Consider the following 11,889-nt stretch of genomic DNA (forward strand, 5'->3'; position numbering starts at 1 on the left):
CGAAACAGTACAAAAAAACTTTTCATGACAGCATTTGTTTCGCCTAAACAAGTCATAGCCACACCTCTGGAAGTGTGCCTACAGCTTTTACTGGTTACCAAGTTCAAGATTACATAATCATTAGAAAACCTAGTCTGTCGAGAAACAGTACAAAGTCTTCTGTTTATGAATACTCTCTCTCCTAAGAAGTGAAATTATGGAAGGAAAGAAAGACTCACAATTATTCATCAAAAGGTGAGTTTGCCATTGATGACTTCCTTCAGGAAGGTGAGAATCCATTTGTTACAGTAGACTTAGGGATTGTTAGATTTCAATAAATCTCTTTTGAGGCAGCCGCCCAACATTAATATGTGATATCTTCTAAAAACGCTGCATACACAATGACAGTTCAGCATTTAAAATGTTACTACCCAACTCTGCGATTAAATAAGGGATGAACCTGGGAGTTTCGCACAATCATGTGTGAGTCAACTGAGAGGCAATAGTGTGGAGTATGGCAGATCATTTCATAATCTGATTATGTTGTTATTTGATTATTAAAATAGGACATTAGATAATTCATGATCAGTGGATTCTACGATGTGGGAAGCAATTATTATGGACCATCTATATATCAATTTTGTAGTTAAAATATTTAAATTAATCACGACAGCATCGTTCAAGAGCCTGGTTTTGAGCCACCTTAGGGAAGTGGATGATGTTACATGAACTTATTGTTTGATTATTTAACTATATAAAACAATGATTATATTGTCCATGATATTTGGAATCTGGTGTCACAGATCATCTAATTACATAATTAAAGTATTTAAATTGACATTCTGAGTTCATACCCCATATAATGTAAATATTAATAAAGTTATATAAAACAAAATTCCTCCATTCCATGAAGAGACCTGTAAAGCTTCCTCTTGTGGAGATAATGTGCAATATCAACACATTTTACCATACATTGATTCAGTTGAGGATTATGACATTCTTCATGACTGGAGTCTGGCTATGCTTCCCTGCCAGTGAAATGCTACATCACCTATATATTGTGACAGTTAGCTATTACTGACTTATTTAATTCTTTATATTATGTAAGCGATAGAAAATGCCATAACCGATTATGATTAGTGTGCAAATATCTGTTGGGGACAATGTTAGGAAACATGTAGACGTGGGCAGAACATTTTCTGAATGATCTATGCATCTCCCAGGGTATGAGGGATGCTGGACGATTGAGTCCAGATGGTTGCACGGTGCCCTCCGAGAAGTACAAGGACTTCACCAAGGCTGACATCGTGGTCTGGTGTTGACTACCTGCTCTTCCTCCACATCTTCACATCGGTTGTGATCTACAATGAGAAGTAAGGCACTAGGAGGACGGCACCATAACCGAGACCTGGCAAAAGGATGACGACTCAGAACACAGAAGAACTTATCTCTCTCAGCTATGCTGGTGATACATTTGCTGCAGCCAACTTTTCAGCTGTTATCAACACTGTGGCTTCTACAACTACGCCAGGATTGGGCTCATTATCTCACGCCCTGCCGTACCAAAACAGAGATTCAGGCGCTTGTGATGAGGTCAGGCCAACAGAATTCATCAGGCAAGACAGTATGATTATCTGACGAAAAACTGATGGCATTTTAAAAATGCTTGATGACAGCACACAGTTTCATACCTGGCAAGTCTGCCCAGGAATTGATGATACAAAAAAGGTCAATGGCTTACATATTTAAAGATGTAAGTATTCAATTCTTTCATTATATAATCTGTGATCCCTGAAGTTTGGTGCAAACTTGTGTGACTCAAGTGTGACAGAATATCTAACTATCTGATTATTTCATTATTCAAATCTGTCTTATTCTACTCCAGGAAGAGTGGAGTATGGATCCACCTTGTTGGTGTTAAATTGCATCCTGTGAATTCTTCCTTTCTTTCTTTCTTTCTTTCTTTCTTTCTTTCTTTCTTTCTTTCCTTCTTTCTTTCTTTCCTTATTTAATTCAATGTTGATATCAATTTGTTGTCTCTCTAGGGGTGAATTATGAGAAATTATCTCTTTATTCATACATTTTGTGTTCAAATCTATGATTAAGAATTCAATGTCTCTTCAATATTGAGCAATCATTTAGGCTTCCACTTGTTTAAGGTTTTTTCATTTAATTATTAAAATCTGTCAGTATGTATTCAGTGATCACTGGAGGTTTGAGCCTCCTTAGGGGAGACCGTTGTACCAGACCATCACATCATCTAATACTACACAAACTTATTTAACTGTTAAACTAGGAAATTAATTAATAATTCATCATTTAATTTATGTATTTAAAATACAGGTAACGTTATGGACCATAAGTCCCATTTGGAGTCAGATTTTGTTTGTTAATGTTGTAATATCATCTCATTACTTCATCATTTAACTATGTAAATAGATCTTTACATCAGCGATAGGTTTAGGACTTTGGTGCCATCTCATGAGTGTTAATATAAAAGGCCCACTAATTAATTATCAATTTAATTTTTGAAAAACATCATTATTGCAGGAGTAGGTCAGTCTGACTACTCCATGTGGGATTTAAGTATGTACCACCATGTCATTATTCAATCATATTTCATTATATATTACTTATTTAAATCGATGAAGATGTTATTCTTTTGACTAGAGTCGGGCCGTTTCTCCAAGGGAGTTAATCACGTGGAATTATTTAATTATCTAAGTACTACTTCCTAGACAATCACTGGAGAAAGTGTTAACATGGGACATTACAGTCTCCCAAGATAACTATCTCCTAAAAATTTAATGACAGCATTTGATTCGCTTAAACAAGTCATAGCCACACCTCTGGAATTGTGCCTACAGCTTTTACTGATTACCAATTTCAAGATTACCTAATCATCAGAGAACATAGTCTGTGGAGAAACTGTTCAAAGTCTTCTGTTTATGAATCCTCTCTCTCCTATGAAGAAAAACTATGGAACAAAAGATAATAAGACTCACAATTATTCATCAAAAGGTGAGTTTGCCCATGTTGACTTCCTCCAGGAAGGTGATAATCCATTTGTTAGAGTAGACTTAGTATTTGTTGGATTTCAGTCCATCTCTTTTGAGGCAGCCGTCCAACATTAAATATGTGATATCTTCTAAAAACCCTGCATACACAATGACAGATCAGCATTAAAACATGTTACTACTCTGCTCTGTGGTTAAATAAGGGATGAACCTGGGAGTTTCCCACAATCATGTGGGAGTCAACTGAGAGTCAATAGTGTGGAGTATGGCAGACCATTTCATCCTTTGATTGTGTTGTTATTGATTATTAAAATAGGACATTAGAAAATCCATGATCTGTGGATTGTGATGACGCAAAGTGGGAGGGAATTATTATAGACCATCTTAATATCAATTATGTAGTTAAAATATTTAAATTAATCACGACAGCATCGTTCATGAGCCTGGTTTGGAGCCAACTCAGGGAAGTGGATGATGTTACATGAACTCATTATTTGATTATTTAATTATATAAAACAATGATTATATCATCCATGAAACCTGGTATGTGGTGCCACAGATCATCTAATTACATAATTAATGAATTTAAATTGACAATCTGTGTGAATCCCCAAGATAATGTAAATATTTGTATAGTTATGTAACCAAAAATCCTCCATTCCATGAAGAGACGTGTAAAGCTCCCTCTTGTGGAGTTAATGTGCAATATCTTCACATTTTATGATTCATTGACACAATTGATGATGATGACATCCTTCATGACTGGAGTCTGGCCATGCTTCCCTGACAGTAGAATGCTACATCCCCTAATTATTGTGTCAGTTAGCTATTACTGACTTATTTAATTCTTTAAAATATGTAAATGACAGTCAGTGCCATCACCGAATACGGTTAGCATGCAAAAATCTGTCAGGGACAATGTTAGGAAAGTTGTAGACATTGGCAGAGCATTTTCTGAATGATCTATGCATCTTCCCGAGTACGGGGGATGCTGGGTGATTGAGTTCTGAAGGTTGCACAGTGCCCTCTGAGAAGTACAAGGACTTCACCAAGGCCGGCATGGTGGTCTGGCTGTTGACTACCTGTTCTTGCTCCACATCTTCACATCGGTTGTGATCTACCATGAGAAGAAGGAGTGGCACTAGGAGGTCGGCACCATCACCGAGACCTGGCAAAAGGATGACGACTCAGCACACGGAAGAACATCTCTCTCTCAGCTATGCTATTGATGCCCCTGCTGCAGCCATCTTTTCAGCTGTTATCAACATTGTGGCTACTACTGCTACGCCAGGATTGGGCCCACTATCTCACGTCCTCCCGTACCACAACAGACATTCAGGTGCTTGTGATTTGGTCAGGCCAACAGAATTCATCAGTCAAGACAGTATGATTATCTGAAGATTAACTGATGGCATTTTAAAAATGCGTGATGACAGCATACAGTTTCATATCTGGCAAGTCTGCCCAGGAATTGATGCTACAAAAAGAGGTCAATGGCTTATATATTTAAAGATGTAATTATTAAATTCTTTCATTATGTAATCTGTGATCCCTGAAGTTTGATGCCACCTTGTGTGACTCAAGTGTGACAGACGATCTAACTATCTGATTATTTCATTTTTTCAAATCTGTCTGTTTCTATTCCAGGAAGAGTGGAGTCTGGATCCACCTTGTTGGTGTTAAATTGTATCTTGTGAATTATTTCTTCCTTCCTTCCTTTCTTTCTTTCTTTCTTCCTTTCTTTATTTAAGTCAATGTTGATATCATCTCATTATCTCTCTAGGGGTGAATTGTGTGAAATTATCTCTTTATTCATTCATTTTTTTTGTTCAAATCTATGATTAAGAACTCAATGACTCTTCAGTATTCAGTAATCATTTAGGCTTCACACATAAAACACCATCCACTTGTTTAATGTGTATTCATTTAATTATGAAAATCTGTCATTATGTATTCAGTGATCACAGGAGTCTTGATACTCCTTAGGGGAGACCGTTTTACCAGACCATCACATCAACTAATACTACACTTACTTCTTTAACTGTTAAACTAGGAAATTAAGTAATAATTCATCATTTAATTTACATATTTAAAATACAGGTAATGTTATGGACCATAAGTCCCTTTTGGAGTCAGATTGTGGGAGGTGATGATGCAATATCATCTCATTACTTCATTATTTAGTTATGAAAATAAATCTTTACATCAGCGATAGGTTTAGGACTTTTGTGCCATCTCATCAGTGTTACTATAAAAGGCCCACTAATTAATTATCAATTTAATTTTTTTAAAACATCATTATTCCAGGAAGAGATCAGTCTGACTATTCCATGTGGGATTTAAGTATGCACCAGTCATTATTCAATCATTTTTCATTATATATTAATTATTTAAATCGATGAAGATGTTGTTCTTCTTGACTGAGGTCAGGCCATTACTCCATCGGAGTTAATCACTTGGCATTACTTAATTATCTAAGTAGTACTTCCTTGACAATCACTGGAGTTTGGTTCCATCTTCTGATAGTTAAGTATGGAGGACCATCCAATTATTAACTTATTTGATTGCATAAGCAATGATGTCATCCGTCATTTGGCTGCTGTGGGATTGACACAGCAGGAGATCGGTACCAGAAGCAGTGCCCAGAGAATGGGGGACACTGCTTTATACAGTGATTAGTGATTACGCAATAGAAGTTTTTTAACAATCGAATGATTACACGATTTTAAAATACTATACTGTTTCGCATCATCAGTTTCTGAGAGGTTGCAATAGATCTGACCCATGAAGGACACATTGACCACCGATTTTAAAAATGTAATAACTGAATAATCTCCTAATCAGGGAATCTCATCTAATGAACCCTGTCGGGCTCATAAGTTAATACACCACCAACAATAAATCTCTCTAAATGACCATAATAGAAAGCAGGGTACAGGACTTAATAGAGAACAGTCAATTGAGGAATCCAAAATGACTGAAAGAAACATAAGACACTGCTCAAAATCCTTAATCATTAGCCTAATGCAAATCTAAACAACTCTGAGAAACCATGGGATCAAGCTCCTCTAAAGGTAAGAGAAGGAAGAGGAGTTTATTTTATTTTCAATAAAGGGAAAATGATTATAGTAGAGGCGATTAATTGTATTGTTTCCTTATAGAAATTAGAAAATTGAAGCATAGAAAACAGGTTTAAAGTACTCATCATTGTACTTGAATGGCACAATGATGCTTTCATTTTCATGCTTACGTCACTATAGGCATGTTGTAGCTTGAGAGAATGGTAAATATGAAGAACTCAAAGAAAGAGCACTGCTTTGTTTTTGTGAGAAGCTCAGTGATGCTGTAAGGTTAGTTCATAGGTGGGTATACTCCTTTTAGCATGGGGGAGTGGTACTAGAATGTGACAGAATGTTGGTTCATAAATGTTGCCTGGAAACCCGGCTTGCATTCTCTATCCTGGTATCATGGGCCAAGGACCAGAGAGAAGTTTCAAGAATTGGTTAACATGGGACATTACAGTCTCCCAAGATAACTATTTCCTAAAAATTTAAGGACAGCATTTGATTCCCCTAAAAAAGTCATAGCCACACCTCTGGAAGTGTGCCTACAGTTTTACTGGTTACCAAATTCAAGATTACCTAATCATCACTGAACATAGTCTGTGGAGAAACTGTCCAAAGTCTTCTGTTTATGAATACTCTCTCTCCTAAGAAGAAAAACTATGGAACAAAAGATAATGAGACTCACAATTATTCATCAAAAGGTGAGTTTGACATTGTTGACTTCCTTCAGGAAGGTGATAATCTGTTTGTTACAGTAGACTTAGTGATTGTTGGATTTCAGTCCATCTCTTTTTAGGTAGCCGTCCAACATTAAATATGTGATATCTTCTAAAAACCCTCATACACAATGATAGTTTAGCATTTAAACACGTTACTACTCTGCTCTGCGATTAAATAAGGGATGAACCTGGGAGTTTCTCACAATCATGTGGGAGTCAACTGAGAGTCAATTGTGTGGAGTATAGCAGACCATTTTCATCCACCATGATCGGTGGATTGTGGTGACGCGAAGTGGCAGGCAGTTAATATAGACCATCTTAATATCAATTATGTTGGTAAAATATTTAAATTTATCACAACAGCATCGTTCATGAGCCTGGTTTGGAGACACCTTAGGGAAGTGGGTGATGTTACATGAACTCATTATTTGATTATTCAATTATATAAAACAATGATTACATCGTAAATTACAACTGGAATCTGGTGCCACAGACCATCTAATAACATAATTAATGTATTTAAATTGACAATCTGTGTTAATCCCCAAGATAATGTAAATATTTGTATAGTTATGTAAACAACAGTCCTCCATTCCAAGAAGAGACCTTTAAATTCCCACTTCTGGAGTTAATGTGCAATATCATCACATTTTATGATTCATTTTTTCTATTGATGATGATGACATCCTTCATGACTGGAGTCTGGCTATGCCTCCCGGCAGGTATAATTCTACATGCTCTAATTATTGTGACAGTTAGCTATTACTGACTTATTTATTTTAATTCTTTAAATGATGTAAACGACAGACAGTGCCATCACCAATTACGGTTAGGGTACAAAAATCGATCAGGGACAAGGTTAGGAAAGTTGTAGACATGGGCAGAGCATTTTCTGAATGATCTATGCATCTTCCAGAGTATGAGGGATGCTGGGTGATTGAGGCCAGAAGGTTGCACAGTGCCCTCTGAGAAGTACAAGGACTTCACCAAGGCCGGCACGGTGGTCTGGGTGTTGACTACCTGTTCTTCCTCCATATCTTCACATCGGTTGTGATCTACCATGAGAAGAAGGAGTGGCACTAGGAGGTCGGCACCATCACCGAGACCTGGCAAAAGCATGACAACTCAGAACACGAAAGAACATCTCTCTCTCTGCTATGCTATTGATGCCCCTGCTGCAGCCATCTTTTCAGCTGATATCAACATTGTGGCTACTACTGCTACGCCAGGATTGGGCCCACTATCTCATGTCCTGCCGCATCATAACAGACATTCAGGTGCTTGGGATGAGGTCAGGCCAACAGAATTCATCAGGCAAGACAGTATGATTATCTGACGATTAACTGATGGTATGTTAAAAATGCGTGATGACAGCATACAGTTTCATACCTGGCAAGTCTGCCCAGGAATTGATGATACAAAAAATGTCAACGGCTTACATATTTAAAGAGATAATTATTAAATTATTTCAGTATATAATCTGTGATCCCTGAATTTTCTAGCCATCTTGTGTGACTTAAGTGTGACAGACGATCTAATTATCTGATTATTTCATTATTCAAATCTGTCTTTTTCTACTGCAGGGAGAGTGGAGTCTGTATCCACCTTATTGGTTTTAAATTGTATCTTGTGAATTCTTTCTTTCTTTCTTTATTTCATTCTTTCTTTCTCCCTTTCTTTATTCAAATCAATGTTGATATCACTTTGTTTTCTCTGTAGGGTTGTATAACGTGTACTGTTTTTCTACCCGCCGCTGCTGGTCTGGTCCCGCTGCCACGCTGCCAGGCCCAAATAATGCACAGAGACTCTGTATTAGATATTATACTGTTGGCCCGTTACTACTTTCTTATTGGCTAGCTTTGACTTAAGTATTAACACATTTCTGCTGATCTATGTATTTTCACATGGCCTTCTCTTACCGGGGAGGTGGCTGGCATCCAGCTCTCTGCAGACTCTCCATCTTGATTCCTCCTTACTACTTCCTATTTCCTCCTTGTCTCCTAGTCCCTCCTATCTTCCTTTCCTATTGGCCAACAGTGCTTTATTATTAACCAGTATGAGAAACATATACAGAATGACATCTCCCATCATCTCCTCTTTTCTGTCTAAATAAAAACAAGGGTTTTAACCTTAACATCGCAAAATATATTATACAATAGTTATCAAGTAAGAATCACAGTTAACAATATTTAGTCCATTAACATTTAGCAAGATTAAAAGAAACTATTATATCATCTATCCTATATTTGTGAGTCCAAAGTCCTATACGTAACTTATCTGTAAGCCTAACTAAGGAAAACTATAACCACAACTATCTGTCTTCAACTCCTTCAAAGACCACAGAAGGATAATATATAAACTCTAGAAATGAAAGAGACATCTTGCCTGTGTCAGTCACCTGAATTTCTTCTGTAATCTTCCATCTTCAGCCCATAGGCCATAGTGTGTCTGGCAGACCCTTCAGCAAAGCAGGAAACTTTAAACTGTCTTCTTGTATTGGCAGTTTGTTAGTCACTTTCCTCTGTGTCCTGCAGACTGTCTGGCAGACTCTTCCATGAAGCAGGAACTCTATAGCAATGTCCATCTTGAATCAGCAATCACTTTTCTATGGGTCCTGCATGTCCAGTCTATATAGCACAAAGTCAAACAGTCCAGACAAGAGCAGTATTTTGTCCAAATGGCTAGTCTGGCCATATTGGAAGCAAACTCCATAATGAGTTTCTTCATTGTCCATCCCCTTTCTGGTGCAGGTGGTATTACCAAGAGCAATTATGTCTCACTGTCACGAAAACCCTAAACCATTTTAAATGCCATATTCTGTAGGTCTTTGAAAGGTTTGAAGAATGCCTATCTATCTCAAATACATCTCTGTGTATCTTGAAAAACCTAACAACTCTAAGCTTTGACTATCACAGGTAATTATCTATAATCTGTAGTACATTGTACAATATGTTTCTGAATGAAATATATAAAACAATACCTAAACAAAAGGAGAAATATATACATCACAAAATTGACCTTAAATTGTATCAATAAATGAAAATCCATTCCAATACAAAGTATCCATATCTATACCATAATTCCCTTTTTACCTTTAAAAAGAATATTGGTTGTTATCATTACCACATCTCCCATCAGGGTTGAATTATGAGAAACTATCTCTTTATTCATTCATTTTTGGTTCAAATCTATGATTAAGAACTCAATGTCTCTTCAGTATTGAGAAATCATTTAGGCTTCACGCATAAAACACCATCCACTTGTTTGATGTTTATTCATTTAATTATGAAAATCTGTCATTACGTATTGAGTGATCACTGGAGTTTTGAGCTTCCTTGGGGGAGACCGTTGTACCAGACCATCATGTCATCTAATACTACACTTACTTCTTTAACTGTTAAAATAGGAAATTAAGTAATAATTCATCATTTAATTTACGTATTTAAAATACAGGTAACGTTATGGATCATAAGTCCCGTTTGGAGTCAGATTTTGGGAGTTGATGATGTAATATCATCTCATTACTTCATCATTTAGCTATGTAAATAGATCTTTACATCAGGGATAGGTTTAGGACTTTGGTGCCATCTCATCAGGGTTGATATAAAAGGCCCACTAATTAATTTTCAATTTAATTTTTTAAAAACTTCATTATTCCAGTAAGAGATCAGTATGACTACTCCATGTGGGATTTAAGAATGCACCACCATGACATTATTCAATCATTTTTCCTTATATAATAATTAATAAAATCGATGAAGATGTTGTTCTTCTTGACTGGAGCCAGGCCAAACCTCCAAGGGAGTAAATCACGTGGCATTACTTAATTATCTAAGTACAACTTCCTTGACAATCACTGGAGTTTGGTTCCATCTTTTGAAACTTAAATATGGAGGACTATCCAATTATTAACTTATTTGATTGAGTAAGTAATGATGGTGTCATCCGTCATTTGGCTGCTGTGGCATTGACACAGCAGGAGATCGGTACCAGAAGCAGTGGCCAGAGAATGGGAGACACTGCCTCATACAGTGATTACTAGTTACGCAATAGTAGATTTTTAACAATCGAATGATTACACGATTAAAAAAAAAACAAAACTACTGTTGCGCATCATCAGTTTCTGAGAGGTTGCAACAGAACTGACCCATGAAGGACACAGTGACCACCGATTTTAAAAATGGAATAACTGAATAATGTCCTGATCAGGGAATCTCATCTAATGAACTCTGTCAGGCTGTTATCATGACACACCACCAACAATAAATAACTCTAAATAACCATATTAGAAAGCAGGGAACAGGACTTAATAGAGAACATTCAATTGAGGAATCCAAAATTACTGAAAGAAACAGAAGACACTGCTCAAAATCCTTAATCATCAGCCTAATGCAAATCTAAACAACTCTGAAAAACCATGAGATCAAGCTCCTCTAAAGGAAAGAGGATGCAGAGGAGTTAATTTCATGTTCCATGAAGGGAAAGGGATTATGGTACAGGCGATTAATTGTATTGTTTCCCTTCTAGAAATTAGTAAACTGAAGCATAGAAAACAGGTATAAAATACTAATCATTGTACTTGAATGGCACAATGATGCTTTCGTTTTCATGCTTATGTCACTATAGGCAAGTTGTAGCTTGAGACACTGGTAAATATGTAGAACTCAAAAGAAAGAGCCCTGCTTTGTTTTTGTGAGAAACTCAGTGAGGCTGTAAGGTAAGTCCATCGGTGGGTATACTCCTTTAAGCATGTGGGAGGGGCACTATTATGTGACAGAATTTTGGTTCATAAATGTTGCCTGGCAACCCTGTTGCATTCTGTATCCTGGTATCATGGGCCAGAGAGCAGCTTCGAGAATGTGTTATCATGGGACATTACAGTCTCCCAAGGTAACTCTCTCCTAAAACTTTTAATGACAACATTTGATTCGCCTAAACAAGTCATAGCCACATGTCTGGAGGTGTGCCTACAGCTTTTACTGGTTACCAAATTCAAGATTAACTAATCATCAGAGAACGTAGTCTGTGGAGAAACAGTTCAAAGTCTTCTGTTTATGAATACTCTGCCTCCTAAGAAGGCACACTATGGAACAAAAGACAAATAACACT

Source organism: Phodopus roborovskii, unplaced genomic scaffold, assembly GCF_943737965.1.
Source record: "Phodopus roborovskii unplaced genomic scaffold, PHOROB, whole genome shotgun sequence".
NCBI classification, from domain to species: domain Eukaryota; kingdom Metazoa; phylum Chordata; class Mammalia; order Rodentia; family Cricetidae; genus Phodopus; species Phodopus roborovskii.